At 34.5% G+C, this 22068-nt stretch overlaps 8 non-coding genes across 8 annotated transcripts; all 8 read left to right on the top strand.

Annotated features, from left to right (window-relative positions):
* Positions 1 to 1582: 1582 nt before the first annotated feature.
* Trnad-guc (transfer RNA aspartic acid (anticodon GUC)) lies at positions 1583 to 1654 on the top strand. Its single transcript has one exon. It is a non-coding gene; the product is annotated as a tRNA-Asp (tRNA).
* A 3391-nt stretch (positions 1655 to 5045) lies between these two features.
* On the top strand, positions 5046 to 5117 carry Trnad-guc (transfer RNA aspartic acid (anticodon GUC)). Its single transcript has one exon. It is a non-coding gene; the product is annotated as a tRNA-Asp (tRNA).
* A 1659-nt stretch (positions 5118 to 6776) lies between these two features.
* Positions 6777 to 6848, top strand: Trnad-guc (transfer RNA aspartic acid (anticodon GUC)). The gene has a single exon. It is a non-coding gene; the product is annotated as a tRNA-Asp (tRNA).
* A 1660-nt stretch (positions 6849 to 8508) lies between these two features.
* On the top strand, positions 8509 to 8580 carry Trnad-guc (transfer RNA aspartic acid (anticodon GUC)). Its single transcript has one exon. It is a non-coding gene; the product is annotated as a tRNA-Asp (tRNA).
* Positions 8581 to 10240: 1660 nt separating this feature from the next.
* Positions 10241 to 10312, top strand: Trnad-guc (transfer RNA aspartic acid (anticodon GUC)). Its single transcript has one exon. It is a non-coding gene; the product is annotated as a tRNA-Asp (tRNA).
* A 6855-nt stretch (positions 10313 to 17167) lies between these two features.
* On the top strand, positions 17168 to 17239 carry Trnad-guc (transfer RNA aspartic acid (anticodon GUC)). Its single transcript has one exon. It is a non-coding gene; the product is annotated as a tRNA-Asp (tRNA).
* Positions 17240 to 18899: 1660 nt separating this feature from the next.
* On the top strand, positions 18900 to 18971 carry Trnad-guc (transfer RNA aspartic acid (anticodon GUC)). Its single transcript has one exon. It is a non-coding gene; the product is annotated as a tRNA-Asp (tRNA).
* A 1660-nt stretch (positions 18972 to 20631) lies between these two features.
* On the top strand, positions 20632 to 20703 carry Trnad-guc (transfer RNA aspartic acid (anticodon GUC)). Its single transcript has one exon. It is a non-coding gene; the product is annotated as a tRNA-Asp (tRNA).
* Positions 20704 to 22068: the final 1365 nt, after the last annotated feature.

Here is a 22068-nt window from a genome sequence, read left to right as displayed (position 1 = left end):
TAACATAATTCTAGATATAACTGATTGGAAGTTGGTAGTTGAAACATGAATGAAATACACGAACTTTGCTGTATATTTGGAACCATGAAATTACATGAATAACATTTGAAAACTGAAACATAACAGATAAATACGTGCGCATATATAAAGACAAAACAATAAAGAAAAGCTGAATAATATTTTTTTTAATACAAAAGGTTGGAACAAACATATACTTAATATAGAAAATGAAAATAATAAAATGATGCAACATTTTATGCAACAGCACACGTGCGCAAGTTTTGCTGACAACGCCGACCATGTTGACCTCGCAGAACACTGGTAACCAACTAAGAGCATGACAGGTTCGGGAAAGATGGACCAACATCAGATATTTTACTGAAATTGATTCTTCTTCCAATTGGCACTGTAGTTGTTTGGTGAGCGTAAGAAGGATTTTTGCAAGCAGTGATATCTGACACGTGTCTAAAACGTTTCGCTTGCTGTCGATATTCTTTGAAAAGGCATTCTGGTTGGCATTGCAAACGATCGTTTACATGTTCATTTTCTTCGCTTCGAGCTCGTTTCCTTGTTGTACTAGTCGTTGCAGATTTGTTAATGCAAGTGGGTTTACTGTTGGTTGATTGTCTCTTCATTCTACGTCTTGGTTTCGCTGTATGAAATCTTTCAATCTTTGGAGACACGTGAAGCGTTTCACAGAAACTCATGCTCAGGAGTCCGATTGCATTGCAGTTCTCAACAGCATTGGGTGACATTTTATTACTAAAGTCGTCTTGCGATAAATTGAACTCGCTTTTATAATTGTGTCAAACGAAGTATAAGCCAAGTAGTTGATTCCATATTTTTATAGGCAGCAAAGCTGATTTTGATAATTACAAACAAAAAAGGAGAACTGTCTAATGAAGCGCTGCTGAAATTTTCTGTTAACCTTATCAGTGTTGTTTTTTCAAATTCATTGACCATCCGCTTGCAGAACGGCTGTCCCTTTGATGTACTAATCACAATCTGTATTACCTCTTTAATCAGTTTATCAAGTATTTTTCGGTTTCAATCTCATCAAAGCAAACGATGCACTAAAGACAAATATACAAAATAAGTTTTTCAGTACCTTGAATAAGTACTCAACTGAATATAAATCTTCACTTAGTTAAACTAGAGATATCTAAAGCTTGTTGATAAATATACACGTATAATGACGAGCCAATTAAAATAATATTTCCAATTATCACTGATGGTTTTACAACTTTACAGTATTCAACAAAAATGTGTTTAGCTATTATTTTGAAATCACCAATTCTTGTTCTTTTTGAAAGACACACAAATCAATAAAGTTCAAATGCAATTTAATTTGTTTGCAAGTGGTCTTACGTTTAATGTTGAATATTTCTATCATCTGAGATGTATAGGAAACACGGTTCGATTAGTAAACCATACAATTGTTAACAAAAATATGGATAGAGTTGATATGATATATTAATTTGTAAATGTGACATTCCAAATCTCAGAAGCTTTTTTTTTCTTTCTTATTATTCAAAACGCGAAATAACACCAGCCAATATAGGTATGCTACCCTGTCACGTCTTCCTCGTTAGTATAGTGGTCAGTATCCCCGCCTGTCACGCGGGACACCGGGGTTCGATTCCCCGACGGGGAGATCTTTTTCAAAGGCTGAAGTTATTCATTTTCTTTTTCTACTCTTATGTTATTTCGATTCCGCTCAAATTGTAAACCTTAACATAATTCTAGATATAACTGATTGGAAGTTGGTAGTTGAAACATGAATGAAATACACGAACTTTGCTGTATATTTGGAACCATGAAATTACATGAATAACATTTGAAAACTGAAACATAACAGATAAATACGTGCGCATATATAAAGACAAAACAATAAAGAAAAGCTGAATAATATTTTTTTTAATACAAAAGGTTGGAACAAACATATACTTAATATAGAAAATGAAAATAATAAAATGATGCAACATTTTATGCAACAGCACACGTGCGCAAGTTTTGCTGACAACGCCGACCATGTTGACCTCGCAGAACACTGGTAACCAACGAAGAGCATGACAGGTTCGGGAAAGATGGACCAACATCAGATATTTTACTGAAATTGATTCTTCTTCCAATTGGCACTGTAGTTGTTTGGTGAGCGTAAGAAGGATTTTTGCAAGCAGTGATATCTGACACGTGTCTAAAACGTTTCGCTTGCTGTCGATAGTCTTTGAAAAGGCATTCTGGTTGGCATTGCAAACGATCGTTTACATGTTCATTTTCTTCGCTTCGAGCTCGTTTCCTTGTTGTACTAGTCGTTGCAGATTTGTTAATGCAAGTGGGTTTACTGTTGGTTGATTGTCTCTTCATTCTACGTCTTGGTTTCGCTGTATGAAATCGTTCAATCTTTGGAGACACGTGAAGCGTTTCACAGAAACTCATGCTCAGGAGTCCGATTGCATTGCAGTTCTCAACAGCATTGGGTGACATTTTATTACTAAAGTCGTCTTGCGATAAATTGAACTCGCTTTTATAATTGTGTCAAACGAAGTATAAGCCAAGTAGTTGATTCCGTATTTATATAGGCAGCAAAGCTGATTTTGATAATTACAAAGAAAAAAGGAGAACTGTCTAATGAAGCGCTGCTGAAATTTTCTGTTAACCTTATCAGTGTTGTTTTTTCAAATTCATTGACCACCCGCTTGCAGAACGGCTGTCCCTTTGATGTACTAATCACAATCTGTATTACCTCTTTAATCAGTTTATCAAGTATTTTTCGGTTTCAATCTCATCAAAGCAAACGATGCACTAAAGACAAATATACAAAATAAGTTTTTCAGTACCTTGAATAAGTACTCAACTGAATATAAATCTTCACTTAGTTAAACTAGAGATATCTAAAGCTTGTTGATAAATATACACGTAAAATGACCAGCCAATTAAAATAATATTTCCAATTATCACTGATGGTTTTACAACTTTACAGTATTCAACAAAAATGTGTTTAGCTATTATTTTGAAATCACAAATTCTTGTTCTTTTTGAAAGACACACAAATCAATAAAGTTCAAATGCAATTTAATTTGTTTGCAAGTGGTCTTACGTTTAATGTTGAATATTTCTATCATCTGAGATGTATAGAAAACACGGTTCGATTAGTAAACCATACAATTGTTAACAAAAATATGGATAGAGTTGATATGATATATTAATTTGTAAATGTGACATTCCAAATCTCAGAAGCTTTTTTTTTCTTTCTTATTATTCAAAACGCGAAATAACACCAGCCAATATAGGTATGCTACCCTGTCACGTCTTCCTCGTTAGTATAGTGGTCAGTATCCCCGCCTGTCACGCGGGAGACCGGGGTCGATTCCCCGACGGGGAGATCTTTTTCAAAGGCTGAAGTTATTCATTTGCTTTTTCTACTCTTATGTTATTTCGATTCCGCTCAAATTGTAAACCTTAACATAATTCTAGATATAACTGATTGGAAGTTGGTAGTTGAAACATGAATGAAATACACGAACTTTGCTGTATATTTGGAACCATGAAATTACATGAATAACATTTGAAAACTGAAACATAACAGATAAATACGTTCGCATATATAAAGACAAAACAATAAAGAAAAGCTGAATAATATTTTTTTTAATACAAAAGGTTGGAACAAACATATACTTAATATAGAAAATGAAAATAATAAAATGATTCAACATTTTATGCAACAGCACACGTGCGCAAGTTTTGCTGACAACGCCGACCATGTTGACCTCGCAGAACACTGGTAACCAACGAAGAGCATGACAGGTTCGGGAAAGATGGACCAACATCAGATATTTTACTGAAATTGATTCTTCTTCCAATTGGCACTGTAGTTGTTTGGTGAGCGTAAGAAGCATTTTTGCAAGCAGTGATATCTGACACGTGTCTAAAACGTTTCGCTTGCTGTCGATAGTCTTTGAAAAGGCATTCTGGTTGGCATTGCAAACGATCGTTTACATGTTCATTTTCTTCGCTTCGAGCTCGTTTCCTTGTTGTACTAGTCGTTGCAGATTTTTTAATGCAAGTGGGTTTACTGTTGGTTGATTGTCTCTTCATTCTACGTCTTGGTTTCGCTGTATGAAATATTTCAATCTTTGGAGACACGTGAAGCGTTTCACAGAAACTCATGCTCAGGAGTCCGATTGCATTGCAGTTCTCAACAGCATTGGGTGACATTTTATTACTAAAGTCGTCTTGCGATAAATTGAACTCGCTTTCATAATTGTGTCAAACGAAGTATAAGCCAAGTAGTTGATTCCGTATTTATATAGGCAGCAAAGCTGATTTTGATAATTACAAAGAAAAAAGGAGAACTGTCTAATGAAGCGCTGCTGAAATTTTCTGTTAACCTTATCAGTGTTGTTTTTTCAAATTCATTGACCACCCGCTTGCAGAACGGCTGTCCCTTTGATGTACTAATCACAATCTGTATTACCTCTTTAATCAGTTTATCAAGTATTTTTCGGTTTCAATCTCATCAAAGCAAACGATGCACTAAAGACAAATATACAAAATAAGTTTTTCAGTACCTTGAATAAGTACTCAACTGAATATAAATCTTCACTTAGTTAAACTAGAGATATCTAAAGCTTGTTGATAAATATACACGTAAAATGACCAGCCAATTAAAATAATATTTCCAATTATCACTGATGGTTTTACAACTTTACAGTATTCAACAAAAATGTGTTTAGCTATTATTTTGAAATCACAAATTCTTGTTCTTTTTGAAAGACACACAAATCAATAAAGTTCAAATGCAATTTAATTTGTTTGCAAGTGGTCTTACGTTTAATGTTGAATATTTCTATCATCTGAGATGTATAGAAAACACGGTTCGATTAGTAAACCATACAATTGTTAACAAAAATATGGATAGAGTTGATATGATATATTAATTTGTAAATGTGACATTCCAAATCTCAGAAGCTTTTTTTTTCTTTCTTATTATTCAAAACGCGAAATAACACCAGCCAATATAGGTATGCTACCCTGTCACGTCTTCCTCGTTAGTATAGTGGTCAGTATCCCCGCCTGTCACGCGGGAGACCGGGGTTCGATTCCCCGACGGGGAGATCTTTTTCAAGGGCTGAAGTTATTCATTTGCTTTTTCTACTCTTATGTTATTTCGATTCCGCTCAAATTGTAAACCTTAACATAATTCTAGATATAACTGATTGGAAGTTGGTAGTTGAAACATGAATGAAATACACGAACTTTGCTGTATATTTGGAACCATGAAATTACATGAATAACATTTGAAAACTGAAACATAACAGATAAATACGTGCGCATATATAAAGACAAAACAATAAAGAAAAGCTGAATAATATTTTTTTTAATACAAAAGGTTGGAACAAACATATACTTAATATAGAAAATGAAAATAATAAAATGATGCAACATTTTATGCAACAGCACACGTGCGCAAGTTTTGCTGACAACGCCGACCATGTTGACCTCGCAGAACACTGGTAACCAACGAAGAGCATGACAGGTTCGGGAAAGATGGACCAACATCAGATATTTTACTGAAATTGATTCTTCTTCCAATTGGCACTGTAGTTGTTTGGTGAGCGTAAGAAGGATTTTTGCAAGCAGTGATATCTGACACGTGTCTAAAACGTTTCGCTTGCTGTCGATAGTTTTTGAAAAGGCATTCTGGTTGGCATTGCAAACGATCGTTTACATGTTCATTTTCTTCGCTTCGAGCTCGTTTCCTTGTTGTACTAGTCGTTGCAGATTTGTTAATGCAAGTGGGTTTACTGTTGGTTGATTGTCTCTTCATTCTACGTCTTGGTTTCGCTGTATGAAATCTTTCAATCTTTGGAGACACGTGAAGCGTTTCACAGAAACTCATGCTCAGGAGTCCGATTGCATTGCAGTTCTCAACAGCATTGGGTGACATTTGATTACTAAAGTCGTCTTGCGATAAATTGAACTCGCTTTTATAATTGTGTCAAACGAAGTATAAGCCAAGTAGTTGATTCCATATTTTTATAGGCAGCAAAGCTGATTTTGATAATTACAAACAAAAAAGGAGAACTGTCTAATGAAGCGCTGCTGAAATTTTCTGTTAACCTTATCAGTGTTGTTTTTTCAAATTCATTGACCACCCGCTTGCAGAACGGCTGTCCCTTTGATGTACTAATCACAATCTGTATTACCTCTTTAATCAGTTTATCAAGTATTTTTCGGTTTCAATCTCATCAAAGCAAACGATGCACTAAAGACAAATATACAAAATAAGTTTTTCAGTACCTTGAATAAGTACTCAACTGAATATAAATCTTCACTTAGTTAAACTAGAGATATCTAAAGCTTGTTGATAAATATACACGTAAAATGACCAGCCAATTAAAATAATATTTCCAATTATCACTGATGGTTTTACAACTTTACAGTATTCAACAAAAATGTGTTTAGCTATTATTTTGAAATCACAAATTCTTGTTCTTTTTGAAAGACACACAAATCAATAAAGTTCAAATGCAATTTAATTTGTTTGCAAGTGGTCTTACGTTTAATGTTGAATATTTCTATCATCTGAGATGTATAGAAAACACGGTTCGATTAGTAAACCATACAATTGTTAACAAAAATATGGATAGAGTTGATATGATATATTAATTTGTAAATGTGACATTCAAATCTCAGAAGCTTTTTTTTTCTTTCTTATTATTCAAAACGCGAAATAACACCAGCCAATATAGGTATGCTACCCTGTCACGTCTTCCTCGTTAGTATAGTGGTCAGTATCCCCGCCTGTCACGCGGGAGACCGGGGTTCGATTCCCCGACGGGGAGATCTTTTTCAAAGGCTGAAGTTATTCATTTGCTTTTTCTACTCTTATGTTATTTCGATTCCGCTCAAATTGTAAACCTTAACATAATTCTAGATATAACTGATTGGAAGTTGGTAGTTGAAACATGAATGAAATACACGAACTTTGCTGTATATTTGGAACCATGAAATTACATGAATAACATTTGAAAACTGAAACATAACAGATAAATACGTGCGCATATATAAAGACAAAACAATAAAGAAAAGCTGAATAATATTTTTTTTAATACAAAAGGTTGGAACAAACATATACTTAATATAGAAAATGAAAATAATAAAATGATGCAACATTTTATGCAACAGCACACGTGCGCAAGTTTTGCTGACAACGCCGACCATGTTGACCTCGCAGAACACTGGTAACCAACGAAGAGCATGACAGGTTCGGGAAAGATGGACCAACATCAGATATTTTACTGAAATTGATTCTTCTTCCAATTGGCACTGTAGTTGTTTGGTGAGCGTAAGAAGGATTTTTGCAAGCAGTGATATCTGACACGTGTCTAAAACGTTTCGCTTGCTGTCGATAGTTTTTGAAAAGGCATTCTGGTTGGCATTGCAAACGATCGTTTACATGTTCATTTTCTTCGCTTCGAGCTCGTTTCCTTGTTGTACTAGTCGTTGCAGATTTGTTAATGTAAGTGGGTTTACTGTTGGTTGATTGTCTCTTCATTCTACGTCTTGGTTTCGCTGTATGAAATCTTTCAATCTTTGGAGACACGTGAAGCGTTTCACAGAAACTCATGCTCAGGAGTCCGATTGCATTGCAGTTCTCAACAGCATTGGGTGACATTTGATTACTAAAGTCGTCTTGCGATAAATTGAACTCGCTTTTATAATTGTGTCAAACGAAGTATAAGCCAAGTAGTTGATTCCATATTTTTATAGGCAGCAAAGCTGATTTTGATAATTACAAACAAAAAAGGAGAACTGTCTAATGAAGCGCTGCTGAAATTTTCTGTTAACCTTATCAGTGTTGTTTTTTCAAATTCATTGACCACCCGCTTGCAGAACGGCTGTCCCTTTGATGTACTAATCACAATCTGTATTACCTCTTTAATCAGTTTATCAAGTATTTTTCGGTTTCAATCTCATCAAAGCAAACGATGCACTAAAGACAAATATACAAAATAGGTTTTTCAGTACCTTGAATAAGTACTCAACTGAATATAAATCTTCACTTAGTTAAACTAGAGATATCTAAAGCTTGTTGATAAATATACACGTATAATGACGAGCCAATTAAAATAATATTTCCAATTATCACTGATGGTTTTACAACTTTACAGTATTCAACAAAAATGTGTTTAGCTATTATTTTGAAATCACCAATTCTTGTTCTTTTTGAAAGACACACAAATCAATAAAGTTCAAATGCAATTTAATTTGTTTGCAAGTAGTCTTACGTTTAATGTTGAATATTTTCATCATCTGAGATGTATAGGAAACACGGTTCGATTAGTAAACCATACAATTGTTAACAAAAATATGGATAGAGTTGATATGATATATTAATTTGTAAATGTGACATTCCAAATCTCAGAAGCTTTTTTTTTCTTTTTTATTATTCAAAACGCGAAATAACACCAGCCAATATAGGTATGCTACCCTGTCACGTCTTCCTCGTTAGTATAGTGGTCAGTATCCCCGCCTGTCACGCGGGAGACCGGGGTTCGATTCCCCGACGGGGAGATCTTTTTCAAAGGCTGAAGTTATTCATTTGCTTTTTCTACTCTTATGTTATTTCGATTCCGCTCAAATTGCAAACCTTAACATAATTCTAGATATAACTGATTGGAAGTTGGTAGTTGAAACATGAATGAAATACACGAACTTTGCTGTATATTTGGAACCATGAAATTACATGAATAACATTTGAAAACTGAAACATAACAGATAAATACGTGCGCATATATAAAGACAAAACAATAAAGAAAAGCTGAATAATATTTTTTTTAATACAAAAGGTTGGAACAAAAATATACTTAATATAGAAAATGAAAATAATAAAATGATGCAACATTTTATGCAACAGCACACGTGCGCAAGTTTTGCTGACAACGCCGACCATGTTGACCTCGCAGAACACTGGTAACCAACTAAGAGCATGACAGGTTCGGGAAAGATGGACCAACATCAGATATTTTACTGAAATTGATTCTTCTTCCAATTGGCACTGTAGTTGTTTGGTGAGCGTAAGAAGGATTTTTGCAAGCAGTGATATCTGACACGTGTCTAAAACGTTTCGCTTGCTGTCGATATTCTTTGAAAAGGCATTCTGGTTGGCATTGCAAACGATCGTTTACATGTTCATTTTCTTCGCTTCGAGCTCGTTTCCTTGTTGTACTAGTCGTTGCGGATTTGTTAATGCAAGTGGGTTTACTGTTGGTTGATTGTCTCTTCATTCTACGTCTTGGTTTCGCTGTATGAAATCTTTCAATCTTTGGAGACACGTGAAGCGTTTCACAGAAACTCATGCTCAGGAGTCCGATTGCATTGCAGTTCTCAACAGCATTGGGTGACATTTTATTACTAAAGTCGTCTTGCGATAAATTGAACTCGCTTTTATAATTGTGTCAAACGAAGTATAAGCCAAGTAGTTGATTCCATATTTTTATAGGCAGCAAAGCTGATTTTGATAATTACAAACAAAAAAGGAGAACTGTCTAATGAAGCGCTGCTGAAATTTTCTGTTAACCTTATCAGTGTTGTTTTTTCAAATTCATTGACCATCCGCTTGCAGAACGGCTGTCCCTTTGATGTACTAATCACAATCTGTATTACCTCTTTAATCAGTTTATCAAGTATTTTTCGGTTTCAATCTCATCAAAGCAAACGATGCACTAAAGACAAATATACAAAATAAGTTTTTCAGTACCTTGAATAAGTACTCAACTGAATATAAATCTTCACTTAGTTAAACTAGAGATATCTAAAGCTTGTTGATAAATATACACGTATAATGACGAGCCAATTAAAATAATATTTCCAATTATCACTGATGGTTTTACAACTTTACAGTATTCAACAAAAATGTGTTTAGCTATTATTTTGAAATCACCAATTCTTGTTCTTTTTGAAAGACACACAAATCAATAAAGTTCAAATGCAATTTAATTTGTTTGCAAGTGGTCTTACGTTTAATGTTGAATATTTCTATCATCTGAGATGTATAGGAAACACGGTTCGATTAGTAAACCATACAATTGTTAACAAAAATATGGATAGAGTTGATATGATATATTAATTTGTAAATGTGACATTCCAAATCTCAGAAGCTTTTTTTTTCTTTCTTATTATTCAAAACGCGAAATAACACCAGCCAATATAGGTATGCTACCCTGTCACGTCTTCCTCGTTAGTATAGTGGTCAGTATCCCCGCCTGTCACGCGGGACACCGGGGTTCGATTCCCCGACGGGGAGATCTTTTTCAAAGGCTGAAGTTATTCATTTTCTTTTTCTACTCTTATGTTATTTCGATTCCGCTCAAATTGTAAACCTTAACATAATTCTAGATATAACTGATTGGAAGTTGGTAGTTGAAACATGAATGAAATACACGAACTTTGCTGTATATTTGGAACCATGAAATTACATGAATAACATTTGAAAACTGAAACATAACAGATAAATACGTGCGCATATATAAAGACAAAACAATAAAGAAAAGCTGAATAATATTTTTTTTAATACAAAAGGTTGGAACAAACATATACTTAATATAGAAAATGAAAATAATAAAATGATGCAACATTTTATGCAACAGCACACGTGCGCAAGTTTTGCTGACAACGCCGACCATGTTGACCTCGCAGAACACTGGTAACCAACGAAGAGCATGACAGGTTCGGGAAAGATGGACCAACATCAGATATTTTACTGAAATTGATTCTTCTTCCAATTGGCACTGTAGTTGTTTGGTGAGCGTAAGAAGGATTTTTGCAAGCAGTGATATCTGACACGTGTCTAAAACGTTTCGCTTGCTGTCGATAGTCTTTGAAAAGGCATTCTGGTTGGCATTGCAAACGATCGTTTACATGTTCATTTTCTTCGCTTCGAGCTCGTTTCCTTGTTGTACTAGTCGTTGCAGATTTGTTAATGCAAGTGGGTTTACTGTTGGTTGATTGTCTCTTCATTCTACGTCTTGGTTTCGCTGTATGAAATCGTTCAATCTTTGGAGACACGTGAAGCGTTTCACAGAAACTCATGCTCAGGAGTCCGATTGCATTGCAGTTCTCAACAGCATTGGGTGACATTTTATTACTAAAGTCGTCTTGCGATAAATTGAACTCGCTTTTATAATTGTGTCAAACGAAGTATAAGCCAAGTAGTTGATTCCGTATTTATATAGGCAGCAAAGCTGATTTTGATAATTACAAAGAAAAAAGGAGAACTGTCTAATGAAGCGCTGCTGAAATTTTCTGTTAACCTTATCAGTGTTGTTTTTTCAAATTCATTGACCACCCGCTTGCAGAACGGCTGTCCCTTTGATGTACTAATCACAATCTGTATTACCTCTTTAATCAGTTTATCAAGTATTTTTCGGTTTCAATCTCATCAAAGCAAACGATGCACTAAAGACAAATATACAAAATAAGTTTTTCAGTACCTTGAATAAGTACTCAACTGAATATAAATCTTCACTTAGTTAAACTAGAGATATCTAAAGCTTGTTGATAAATATACACGTAAAATGACCAGCCAATTAAAATAATATTTCCAATTATCACTGATGGTTTTACAACTTTACAGTATTCAACAAAAATGTGTTTAGCTATTATTTTGAAATCACAAATTCTTGTTCTTTTTGAAAGACACACAAATCAATAAAGTTCAAATGCAATTTAATTTGTTTGCAAGTGGTCTTACGTTTAATGTTGAATATTTCTATCATCTGAGATGTATAGAAAACACGGTTCGATTAGTAAACCATACAATTGTTAACAAAAATATGGATAGAGTTGATATGATATATTAATTTGTAAATGTGACATTCCAAATCTCAGAAGCTTTTTTTTTCTTTCTTATTATTCAAAACGCGAAATAACACCAGCCAATATAGGTATGCTACCCTGTCACGTCTTCCTCGTTAGTATAGTGGTCAGTATCCCCGCCTGTCACGCGGGAGACCGGGGTCGATTCCCCGACGGGGAGATCTTTTTCAAAGGCTGAAGTTATTCATTTGCTTTTTCTACTCTTATGTTATTTCGATTCCGCTCAAATTGTAAACCTTAACATAATTCTAGATATAACTGATTGGAAGTTGGTAGTTGAAACATGAATGAAATACACGAACTTTGCTGTATATTTGGAACCATGAAATTACATGAATAACATTTGAAAACTGAAACATAACAGATAAATACGTGCGCATATATAAAGACAAAACAATAAAGAAAAGCTGAATAATATTTTTTTTAATACAAAAGGTTGGAACAAACATATACTTAATATAGAAAATGAAAATAATAAAATGATGCAACATTTTATGCAACAGCACACGTGCGCAAGTTTTGCTGACAACGCCGACCATGTTGACCTCGCAGAACACTGGTAACCAACGAAGAGCATGACAGGTTCGGGAAAGATGGACCAACATCAGATATTTTACTGAAATTGATTCTTCTTCCAATTGGCACTGTAGTTGTTTGGTGAGCGTAAGAAGGATTTTTGCAAGCAGTGATATCTGACACGTGTCTAAAACGTTTCGCTTGCTGTCGATAGTCTTTGAAAAGGCATTCTGGTTGGCATTGCAAACGATCGTTTACATGTTCATTTTCTTCGCTTCGAGCTCGTTTCCTTGTTGTACTAGTCGTTGCAGATTTGTTAATGCAAGTGGGTTTACTGTTGGTTGATTGTCTCTTCATTCTACGTCTTGGTTTCGCTGTATGAAATCGTTCAATCTTTGGAGACACGTGAAGCGTTTCACAGAAACTCATGCTCAGGAGTCCGATTGCATTGCAGTTCTCAACAGCATTGGGTGACATTTTATTACTAAAGTCGTCTTGCGATAAATTGAACTCGCTTTTATAATTGTGTCAAACGAAGTATAAGCCAAGTAGTTGATTCCGTATTTATATAGGCAGCAAAGCTGATTTTGATAATTACAAAGAAAAAAGGAGAACTGTCTAATGAAGCGCTGCTGAAATTTTCTGTTAACCTTATCAGTGTTGTTTTTTCAAATTCATTGACCACCCGCTTGCAGAACGGCTGTCCCTTTGATGTACTAATCACAATCTGTATTACCTCTTTAATCAGTTTATCAAGTATTTTTCGGTTTCAATCTCATCAAAGCAAACGATGCACTAAAGACAAATATACAAAATAAGTTTTTCAGTACCTTGAATAAGTACTCAACTGAATATAAATCTTCACTTAGTTAAACTAGAGATATCTAAAGCTTGTTGATAAATATACACGTATAATGACCAGCCAATTAAAATAATATTTCCAATTATCACTGATGGTTTTAAAACTTTACAGTATTCAACAAAAATGTGTTTAGCTATTATTTTGAAATCACAAATTCTTGTTCTTTTTGAAAGACACACAAATCAATAAAGTTCAAATGCAATTTAATTTGTTTGCAAGTGGTCTTACGTTTAATGTTGAATATTTCTATCATCTGAGATGTATAGGAAACACGGTTCGATTAGTAAACCATACAATTGTTAACAAAAATATGGATAGAGTTGATATGATATATTAATTTGTAAATGTGACATTCCAAATCTCAGAAGCTTTTTTTTTCTTTCTTATTATTCAAAACGCGAAATAACACCAGCCAATATAGGTATGCTACCCTGTAACGTCTTCCTCGTTAGTATAGTGGTCAGTATCCCCGCCTGTCACGCGGGACACCGGGGATCGATTCCCCGACGGGGAGATCTTTTTCAAAGGCTGAAGTTATTCATTTGCTTTTTCTACTCTTATGTTATTTCGATTCCGCTCAACTTGTAAACCTTAACATAATTCTAGATATAACTGATTGGAAGTTGGTAGTTGAAACATGAATGAAATACACGAACTTTGCTGTATATTTGGAACCATGAAATTACATGAATAACATTTGAAAACTGAAACATAACAGATAAATACGTGCGCATATATAAAGACAAAACAATAAAGAAAAGCTGAATAATATTTTTTTTAATACAAAAGGTTGGAACAAACATATACTTAATATAGAAAATGAAAATAATAAAATGATGCAACATTTTATGCAACAGCACACGTGCGCAAGTTTTGCTGACAACGCCGACCATGTTGACCTCGCAGAACACTGGTAACCAACGAAGAGCATGACAGGTTCGGGAAAGATGGACCAACATCAGATATTTTACTGAAATTGATTCTTCTTCCAATTGGCACTGTAGTTGTTTGGTGAGCGTAAGAAGGATTTTTGCAAGCAGTGATATCTGACACGTGTCTAAAACGTTTCGCTTGCTGTCGATAGTCTTTGAAAAGGCATTCTGGTTGGCATTGCAAACGATCGTTTACATGTTCATTTTCTTCGCTTCGAGCTCGTTTCCTTGTTGTACTAGTCGTTGCAGATTTGTTAATGCAAGTGGGTTTACTGTTGGTTAATTGTCTCTTCATTCTACGTCTTGGTTTCGCTGTATGAAATCGTTCAATCTTTGGAGACACGTGAAGCGTTTCACAGAAACTCATGCTCAGGAGTCCGATTGCATTGCAGTTCTCAACAGCATTGGGTGACATTTTATTACTAAAGTCGTCTTGCGATAAATTGAACTCGCTTTTATAATTGTGTCAAACGAAGTATAAGCCAAGTAGTTGATTCCGTATTTATATAGGCAGCAAAGCTGATTTTGATAATTACAAAGAAAAAAGGAGAACTGTCTAATGAAGCGCTGCTGAAATTTTCTGTTAACCTTATCAGTGTTGTTTTTTCAAATTCATTGACCACCCGCTTGCAGAACGGCTGTCCCTTTGATGTACTAATCACAATCTGTATTACCTCTTTAATCAGTTTATCAAGTATTTTTCGGTTTCAATCTCATCAAAGCAAACGATGCACTAAAGACAAATATACAAAATAAGTTTTTCAGTACCTTGAATAAGTACTCAACTGAATATAAATCTTCACTTAGTTAAACTAGAGATATCTAAAGCTTGTTGATAAATATACACGTATAATGACCAGCCAATTAAAATAATATTTCCAATTATCACTGATGGTTTTAAAACTTTACAGTATTCAACAAAAATGTGTTTAGCTATTATTTTGAAATCACAAATTCTTGTTCTTTTTGAAAGACACACAAATCAATAAAGTTCAAATGCAATTTAATTTGTTTGCAAGTGGTCTTACGTTTAATGTTGAATATTTCTATCATCTGAGATGTATAGGAAACACGGTTCGATTAGTAAACCATACAATTGTTAACAAAAATATGGATAGAGTTGATATGATATATTAATTTGTAAATGTGACATTCCAAATCTCAGAAGCTTTTTTTTTCTTTCTTATTATTCAAAACGCGAAATAACACCAGCCAATATAGGTATGCTACCCTGTAACGTCTTCCTCGTTAGTATAGTGGTCAGTATCCCCGCCTGTCACGCGGGACACCGGGGATCGATTCCCCGACGGGGAGATCTTTTTCAAAGGCTGAAGTTATTCATTTGCTTTTTCTACTCTTATGTTATTTCGATTCCGCTCAAATTGTAAACCTTAACATAATTCTAGATATAACTGATTGGAAGTTGGTAGTTGAAACATGAATGAAATACACGAACTTTGCTGTATATTTGGAACCATGAAATTACATGAATAACATTTGAAAACTGAAACATAACAGATAAATACGTGCGCATATATAAAGACAAAACAATAAAGAAAAGCTGAATAATATTTTTTTTAATACAAAAGGTTGGAACAAACATATACTTAATATAGAAAATGAAAATAATAAAATGATGCAACATTTTATGCAACAGCACACGTGCGCAAGTTTTGCTGACAACGCCGACCATGTTGACCTCGCAGAACACTGGTAACCAACGAAGAGCATGACAGGTTCGGGAAAGATGGACCAACATCAGATATTTTACTGAAATTGATTCTTCTTCCAATTGGCACTGTAGTTGTTTGGTGAGCGTAAGAAGGATTTTTGCAAGCAGTGATATCTGACACGTGTCTAAAACGTTTCGCTTGCTGTCGATAGTCTTTGAAAAGGCATTCTGGTTGGCATTGCAAACGATCGTTTACATGTTCATTTTCTTCGCTTCGAGCTCGTTTCCTTGTTGTACTAGTCGTTGCAGATTTGTTAATGCAAGTGGGTTTACTGTTGGTTGATTGTCTCTTCATTCTACGTCTTGGTTTCGCTGTATGAAATCGTTCAATCTTTGGAGACACGTGAAGCGTTTCACAGAAACTCATGCTCAGGAGTCCGATTGCATTGCAGTTCTCAACAGCATTGGGTGACATTTTATTACTAAAGTCGTCTTGCGATAAATTGAACTCGCTTTTATAATTGTGTCAAACGAAGTATAAGCCAAGTAGTTGATTCCGTATTTATATAGGCTGCAAAGCTAATTTTGATAATTACAAAGAAAAAAGGAGAACTGTCTAATGAAGCGCTGCTGAAATTTTCTGTTAACCTTATCAGTGTTGTTTTTTCAAATTCATTGACCACCCGCTTGCAGAACGGCTGTCCCTTTGATGTACTAATCACAATCTGTATTACCTCTTTAATCAGTTTATCAAGTATTTTTCGGTTTCAATCTCATCAAAGCAAACGATGCACTAAAGACAAATATACAAAATAAGTTTTTCAGTACCTTGAATAAGTACTCAACTGAATATAAATCTTCACTTAGTTAAACTAGAGATATCTAAAGCTTGTTGATAAATATACACGTATAATGACGAGCCAATTAAAATAATATTTCCAATTATCACTGATGGTTTTACAACTTTACAGTATTCAACAAAAATGTGTTTAGCTATTATTTTGAAATCACAAATTCTTGTTCTTTTTGAAAGACACACAAATCAATAAAGTTCAAATGCAATTTAATTTGTTTGCAAGTGGTCTTACGTTTAATGTTGAATATTTCTATCATCTGAGATGTATAGGAAACACGGTTCGATTAGTAAACCATACAATTGTTAACAAAAATATGGATAGAGTTGATATGATATATTAATTTGTAAATGTGACATTCCAAATCTCAGAAGCTTTTATTTTCTTTCTTATTATTCAAAACGCGAAATAACACCAGCCAATATAGGTATGCTACCCTGTCACGTCTTCCTCGTTAGTATAGTGGTCAGTATCCCCGCCTGTCACGCGGGACACCGGGGTTCGATTCCCCGACGGGGAGATCTTTTTCAAAGGCTGAAGTTATTCATTTGCTTTTTCTACTCTTATGTTATTTCGATTCCGCTCAAATTGTAAACCTTAACATAATTCTAGATATAACTGATTGGAAGTTGGTAGTTGAAACATTAATGAAATACACGAACTTTGCTGTATATTTGGAACCATGAAATTACATGAATAACATTTGAAAACTGAAACATAACAGATAAATACGTGCGCATATATAAAGACAAAACAATAAAGAAAAGCTGAATAATATTTTTTTTAATACAAAAGGTTGGAACAAACATATACTTAATATAGAAAATGAAAATAATAAAATGATGCAACATTTTATGCAACAGCACACGTGCGCAAGTTTTGCTGACAACGCCGACCATGTTGACCTCGCAGAACACTGGTAACCAACGAAGAGCATGACAGGTTCGGGAAAGATGGACCAACATCAGATATTTTACTGAAATTGATTCTTCTTCCAATTGGCACTGTAGTTGTTTGGTGAGCGTAAGAAGGATTTTTGCAAGCAGTGATATCTGACACGTGTCTAAAACGTTTCGCTTGCTGTCGATAGTCTTTGAAAAGGCATTCTGGTTGGCATTGCAAACGATCGTTTACATGTTCATTTTCTTCGCTTCGAGCTCATTTCCTTGTTGTACTAGTCGTTGCATATTTGTTAATGCAAGTGGGTTTACTGTTGGTTGATTGTCTCTTCATTCTACGTCTTGGTTTCGCTGTATGAAATCTTTCAATCTTTGGAGACACGTGAAGCGTTTCACAGAAACTCATGCTCAGGAGTCCGATTGCATTGCAGTTCTCAACAGCATTGGGTGACATTTTATTACTAAAGTCGTCTTGCGATAAATTGAACTCGCTTTTATAATTGTGTCAAACGAAGTATAAGCCAAGTAGTTGATTCCGTATTTATATAGGCTGCAAAGCTGATTTTGATAATTACAAAGAAAAAAGGAGAACTGTCTAATGAAGCGCTGCTGAAATTTTCTGTTAACCTTATCAGTGTTGTTTTTTCAAATTCATTGACCACCCGCTTGCAGAACGGCTGTCCCTTTGATGTACTAATCACAATCTGTATTACCTCTTTAATCAGTTTATCAAGTATTTTTCGGTTTCAATCTCATCAAAGCAAACGATGCACTAAAGACAAATATACAAAATAAGTTTTTCAGTACCTTGAATAAGTACTCAACTGAATATAAATCTTCACTTAGTTAAACTAGAGATATCTAAAGCTTGTTGATAAATATACACGTATAATGACGAGCCAATTAAAATAATATTTCCAATTATCACTGATGGTTTTACAACTTTACAGTATTCAACAAAAATGTGTTTAGCTATTATTTTGAAATCACCAATTCTTGTTCTTTTTGAAAGACACACAAATCAATAAAGTTCAAATGCAATTTAATTTGTTTGCAAGTGGTCTTACGTTTAATGTTGAATATTTCTATCATCTGAGATGTATAGGAAACACGGTTCGATTAGTAAACCATACAATTGTTAACAAAAATATGGATAGAGTTGATATGATATATTAATTTGTAAATGTGACATTCCAAATCTCAGAAGCTTTTTTTTTCTTTCTTATTATTCAAAACGCGAAATAACACCAGCCAATATAGGTATGCTACCCTGTCACGTCTTCCTCGTTAGTATAGTGGTCAGTATCCCCGCCTGTCACGCGGGAGACCGGGGTTCGATTCCCCGACGGGGAGATCTTTTTCAAAGGCTGAAGTTATTCATTTGCTTTTTCTACTCTTATGTTATTTCGATTCCGTTCAAATTGTAAACCTTAACATAATTCTAGATATAACTGATTGGAAGTTGGTAGTTGAAACATGAATGAAATACACGAACTTTGCTTTATATTTGGAACCATGAAATTACATGAATAACATTTGAAAACTGAAACATAACAGATAAATACGTGCGCATATATAAAGACAAAACAATAAAGAAAAGCTGAATAATATTTTTTTTAATACAAAAGGTTGGAACAAACATATACTTAATATAGAAAATGAAAATAATAAAATGATGCAGCATTTTATGCAACAGCACACGTGCGCAAGTTTTGCTGACAACGCCGACCATGTTGACCTCGCAGAACACTGGTAACCAACGAAGAGCATGACAGGTTCGGGAAAGATGGACCAACATCAGATGTTTTACTGAAATTGATTCTTCTTCCAATTGGCACTGTAGTTGTTTAGTGAGCGTAAGAAGGATTTTTGCAAGCAGTGATATCTGACACGTGTCTAAAACGTTTCGCTTGCTGTCGATAGTCTTTGAAAAGGCATTCTGGTTGGCATTGCAAACGATCGTTTACATGTTCATTTTCTTCGCTTCGAGCTCGTTTCCTTGTTGCACTTATCGTTGCAGATTTGTTAATGCAAGTGGGTTTACTGTTGGTTGATTGTCTCTTCATTCTACGTCTTGGTTTCGCTGTATGAAATCGTTCAATCTTTGGAGACACGTGAAGCGTTTCACAGAAACTGATGCTCAGGAGTCCGATTGCATTGCAGTTCTCAACAGCATTGGGTGACATTTTATTACTAAAGTCGTCTTGCGATAAATTGAACTCGCTTTTATAATTGTGTCAAACGAAGTATAAGCCAAGTAGTTGATTCCATATTTTTATAGGCAGCAAAGTTGATTTTGATAATTACAAACAAAAAAGGAGAACTGTCTAATGAAGCGCTGCTGAAATTTTCTGTTAACCTTATCAGTGTTGTTTTTTCAAATTCATTGACCACCCGCTTGCAGAACGGCTGTCCCTTTGATGTACTAATCACAATCTGTATTACCTCTTTGATCAGTTTATCAAGTATTTTTCGGTTTCAATCTCATCAAAGCAAACGATGCACTAAAGACAAATATACAAAATAAGTTTTTCAGTACCTTGAATAAGTACTCAACTGAATATAAATCTTCACTTAGTTAAACTAGAGATATCTAAAGCTTGTTGATAAATATACACGTATAATGACGAGCCAATTAAAATAATATTTCCAATTATCACTGATGGTTTTACAACTTTACAGTATTCAACAAAAATGTGTTTAGCTATTATTTTGAAATCACAAATTCTTGTTCTTTTTGAAAGACACACAAATCAATAAAGTTCAAATGCAATTTAATTTGTTTGCAAGTGGTCTTACGTTTAATGTTGAATATTTCTATCATCTGAGATGTATAGAAAACACGGTTCGATTAGTAAACCATACAATTGTTAACAAAAATATGGATAGAGTTGATATGATATATTAATTTGTAAATGTGACATTCCAAATCTCAGAAGCTTTTTTTTTCTTTCTTATTATTCAAAACGCGAAATAACACCAGCCAATATAGGTATGCTACCCTGTCACGTCTTCCTCGTTAGTATAGTGGTCAGTATCCCCGCCTGTCACGCGGGAGACCGGGGTTCGATTCCCCGACGGGGAGATCTTTTTCAAAGGCTGAAGTTATTCATTTGCTTTTTCTACTCTTATGTTATTTCGATTCCGCTCAAATTGTAAACCTTAACATAATTCTAGATATAACTGATTGGAAGTTGGTAGTTGAAACATGAATGAAATACACGAACTTTGCTGTATATTTGGAACCATGAAATTACATGAATAACATTTGAAAACTGAAACATAACAGATAAATACGTGCGCATATATAAAGACAAAACAATAAAGAAAAGCTGAATAATATTTTTTTTAATACAAAAGGTTGGAACAAACATATACTTAATATAGAAAATGAAAATAATAAAATGATGCAACATTTTATGCAACAGCACACGTGCGCAAGTTTTGCTGACAACGCCGACCATGTTGACCTCGCAGAACACTGGTAACCAACGAAGAGCATGACAGGTTCGGGAAAGATGGACCAACATCAGATATTTTACTGAAATTGATTCTTCTTCCAATTGGCACTGTAGTTGTTTGGTGAGCGTAAGAAGGATTTTTGCAAGCAGTGATATCTGACACGTGTCTAAAACGTTTCGCTTGCTGTCGATAGTCTTTGAAAAGGCATTCTGGTTGGCATTGCAAACGATCGTTTACATGTTCATTTTCTTCGCTTCGAGCTTGTTTCCTTGTTGTACTAGTCGTTGCAGATTTGTTAATGCAAGTGGGTTTACTGTTGGTTGATTGTCTCTTCATTCTACGTCTTGGTTTCGCTGTATGAAATCGTTCAATCTTTGGAGACACGTGAAGCGTTTCACAGAAACTCATGCTCAGGAGTCCGATTGCATTGCAGTTCTCAACAGCATTGGGTGACATTTTATTACTAAAGTCGTCTTGCGATAAATTGAACTCGCTTTTATAATTGTGTCAAACGAAGTATAAGCCAAGTAGTTGATTCCGTATTTATATAGGCAGCAAAGCTGATTTTGATAATTACAAACAAAAAAGGAGAACTGTCTAATGAAGCGCTGCTGAAATTTTCTGTTAACCTTATCAGTGTTGTTTTTTCAAATTCATTGACCACCCGCTTGCAGAACGGCTGTCCCTTTGATGTACTAATCACAATCTGTATTACCTCTTTAATCAGTTTATCAAGTATTTTTCGGTTTCAATCTCATCAAAGCAAACGATGCACTAAAGACAAATATACAAAATAAGTTTTTCAGTACCTTGAATAAGTACTCAACTGAATATAAATCTTCACTTAGTTAAACTAGAGATATCTAAAGCTTGTTGATAAATATACACGTATAATGACCAGCCAATTAAAATAATATTTCCAATTATCACTGATGGTTTTAAAACTTTACAGTATTCAACAAAAATGTGTTTAGCTATTATTTTGAAA

This window comes from Ascidiella aspersa, chromosome 3, assembly GCF_963924565.1.
Source record: "Ascidiella aspersa chromosome 3, kaAscAspe10.2, whole genome shotgun sequence".
Lineage (NCBI taxonomy): Eukaryota > Metazoa > Chordata > Ascidiacea > Phlebobranchia > Ascidiidae > Ascidiella > Ascidiella aspersa.
The sequence above is the reverse complement of the archived record's forward strand: the minus strand, read 5'-3'. Positions and strand labels throughout refer to the sequence as shown.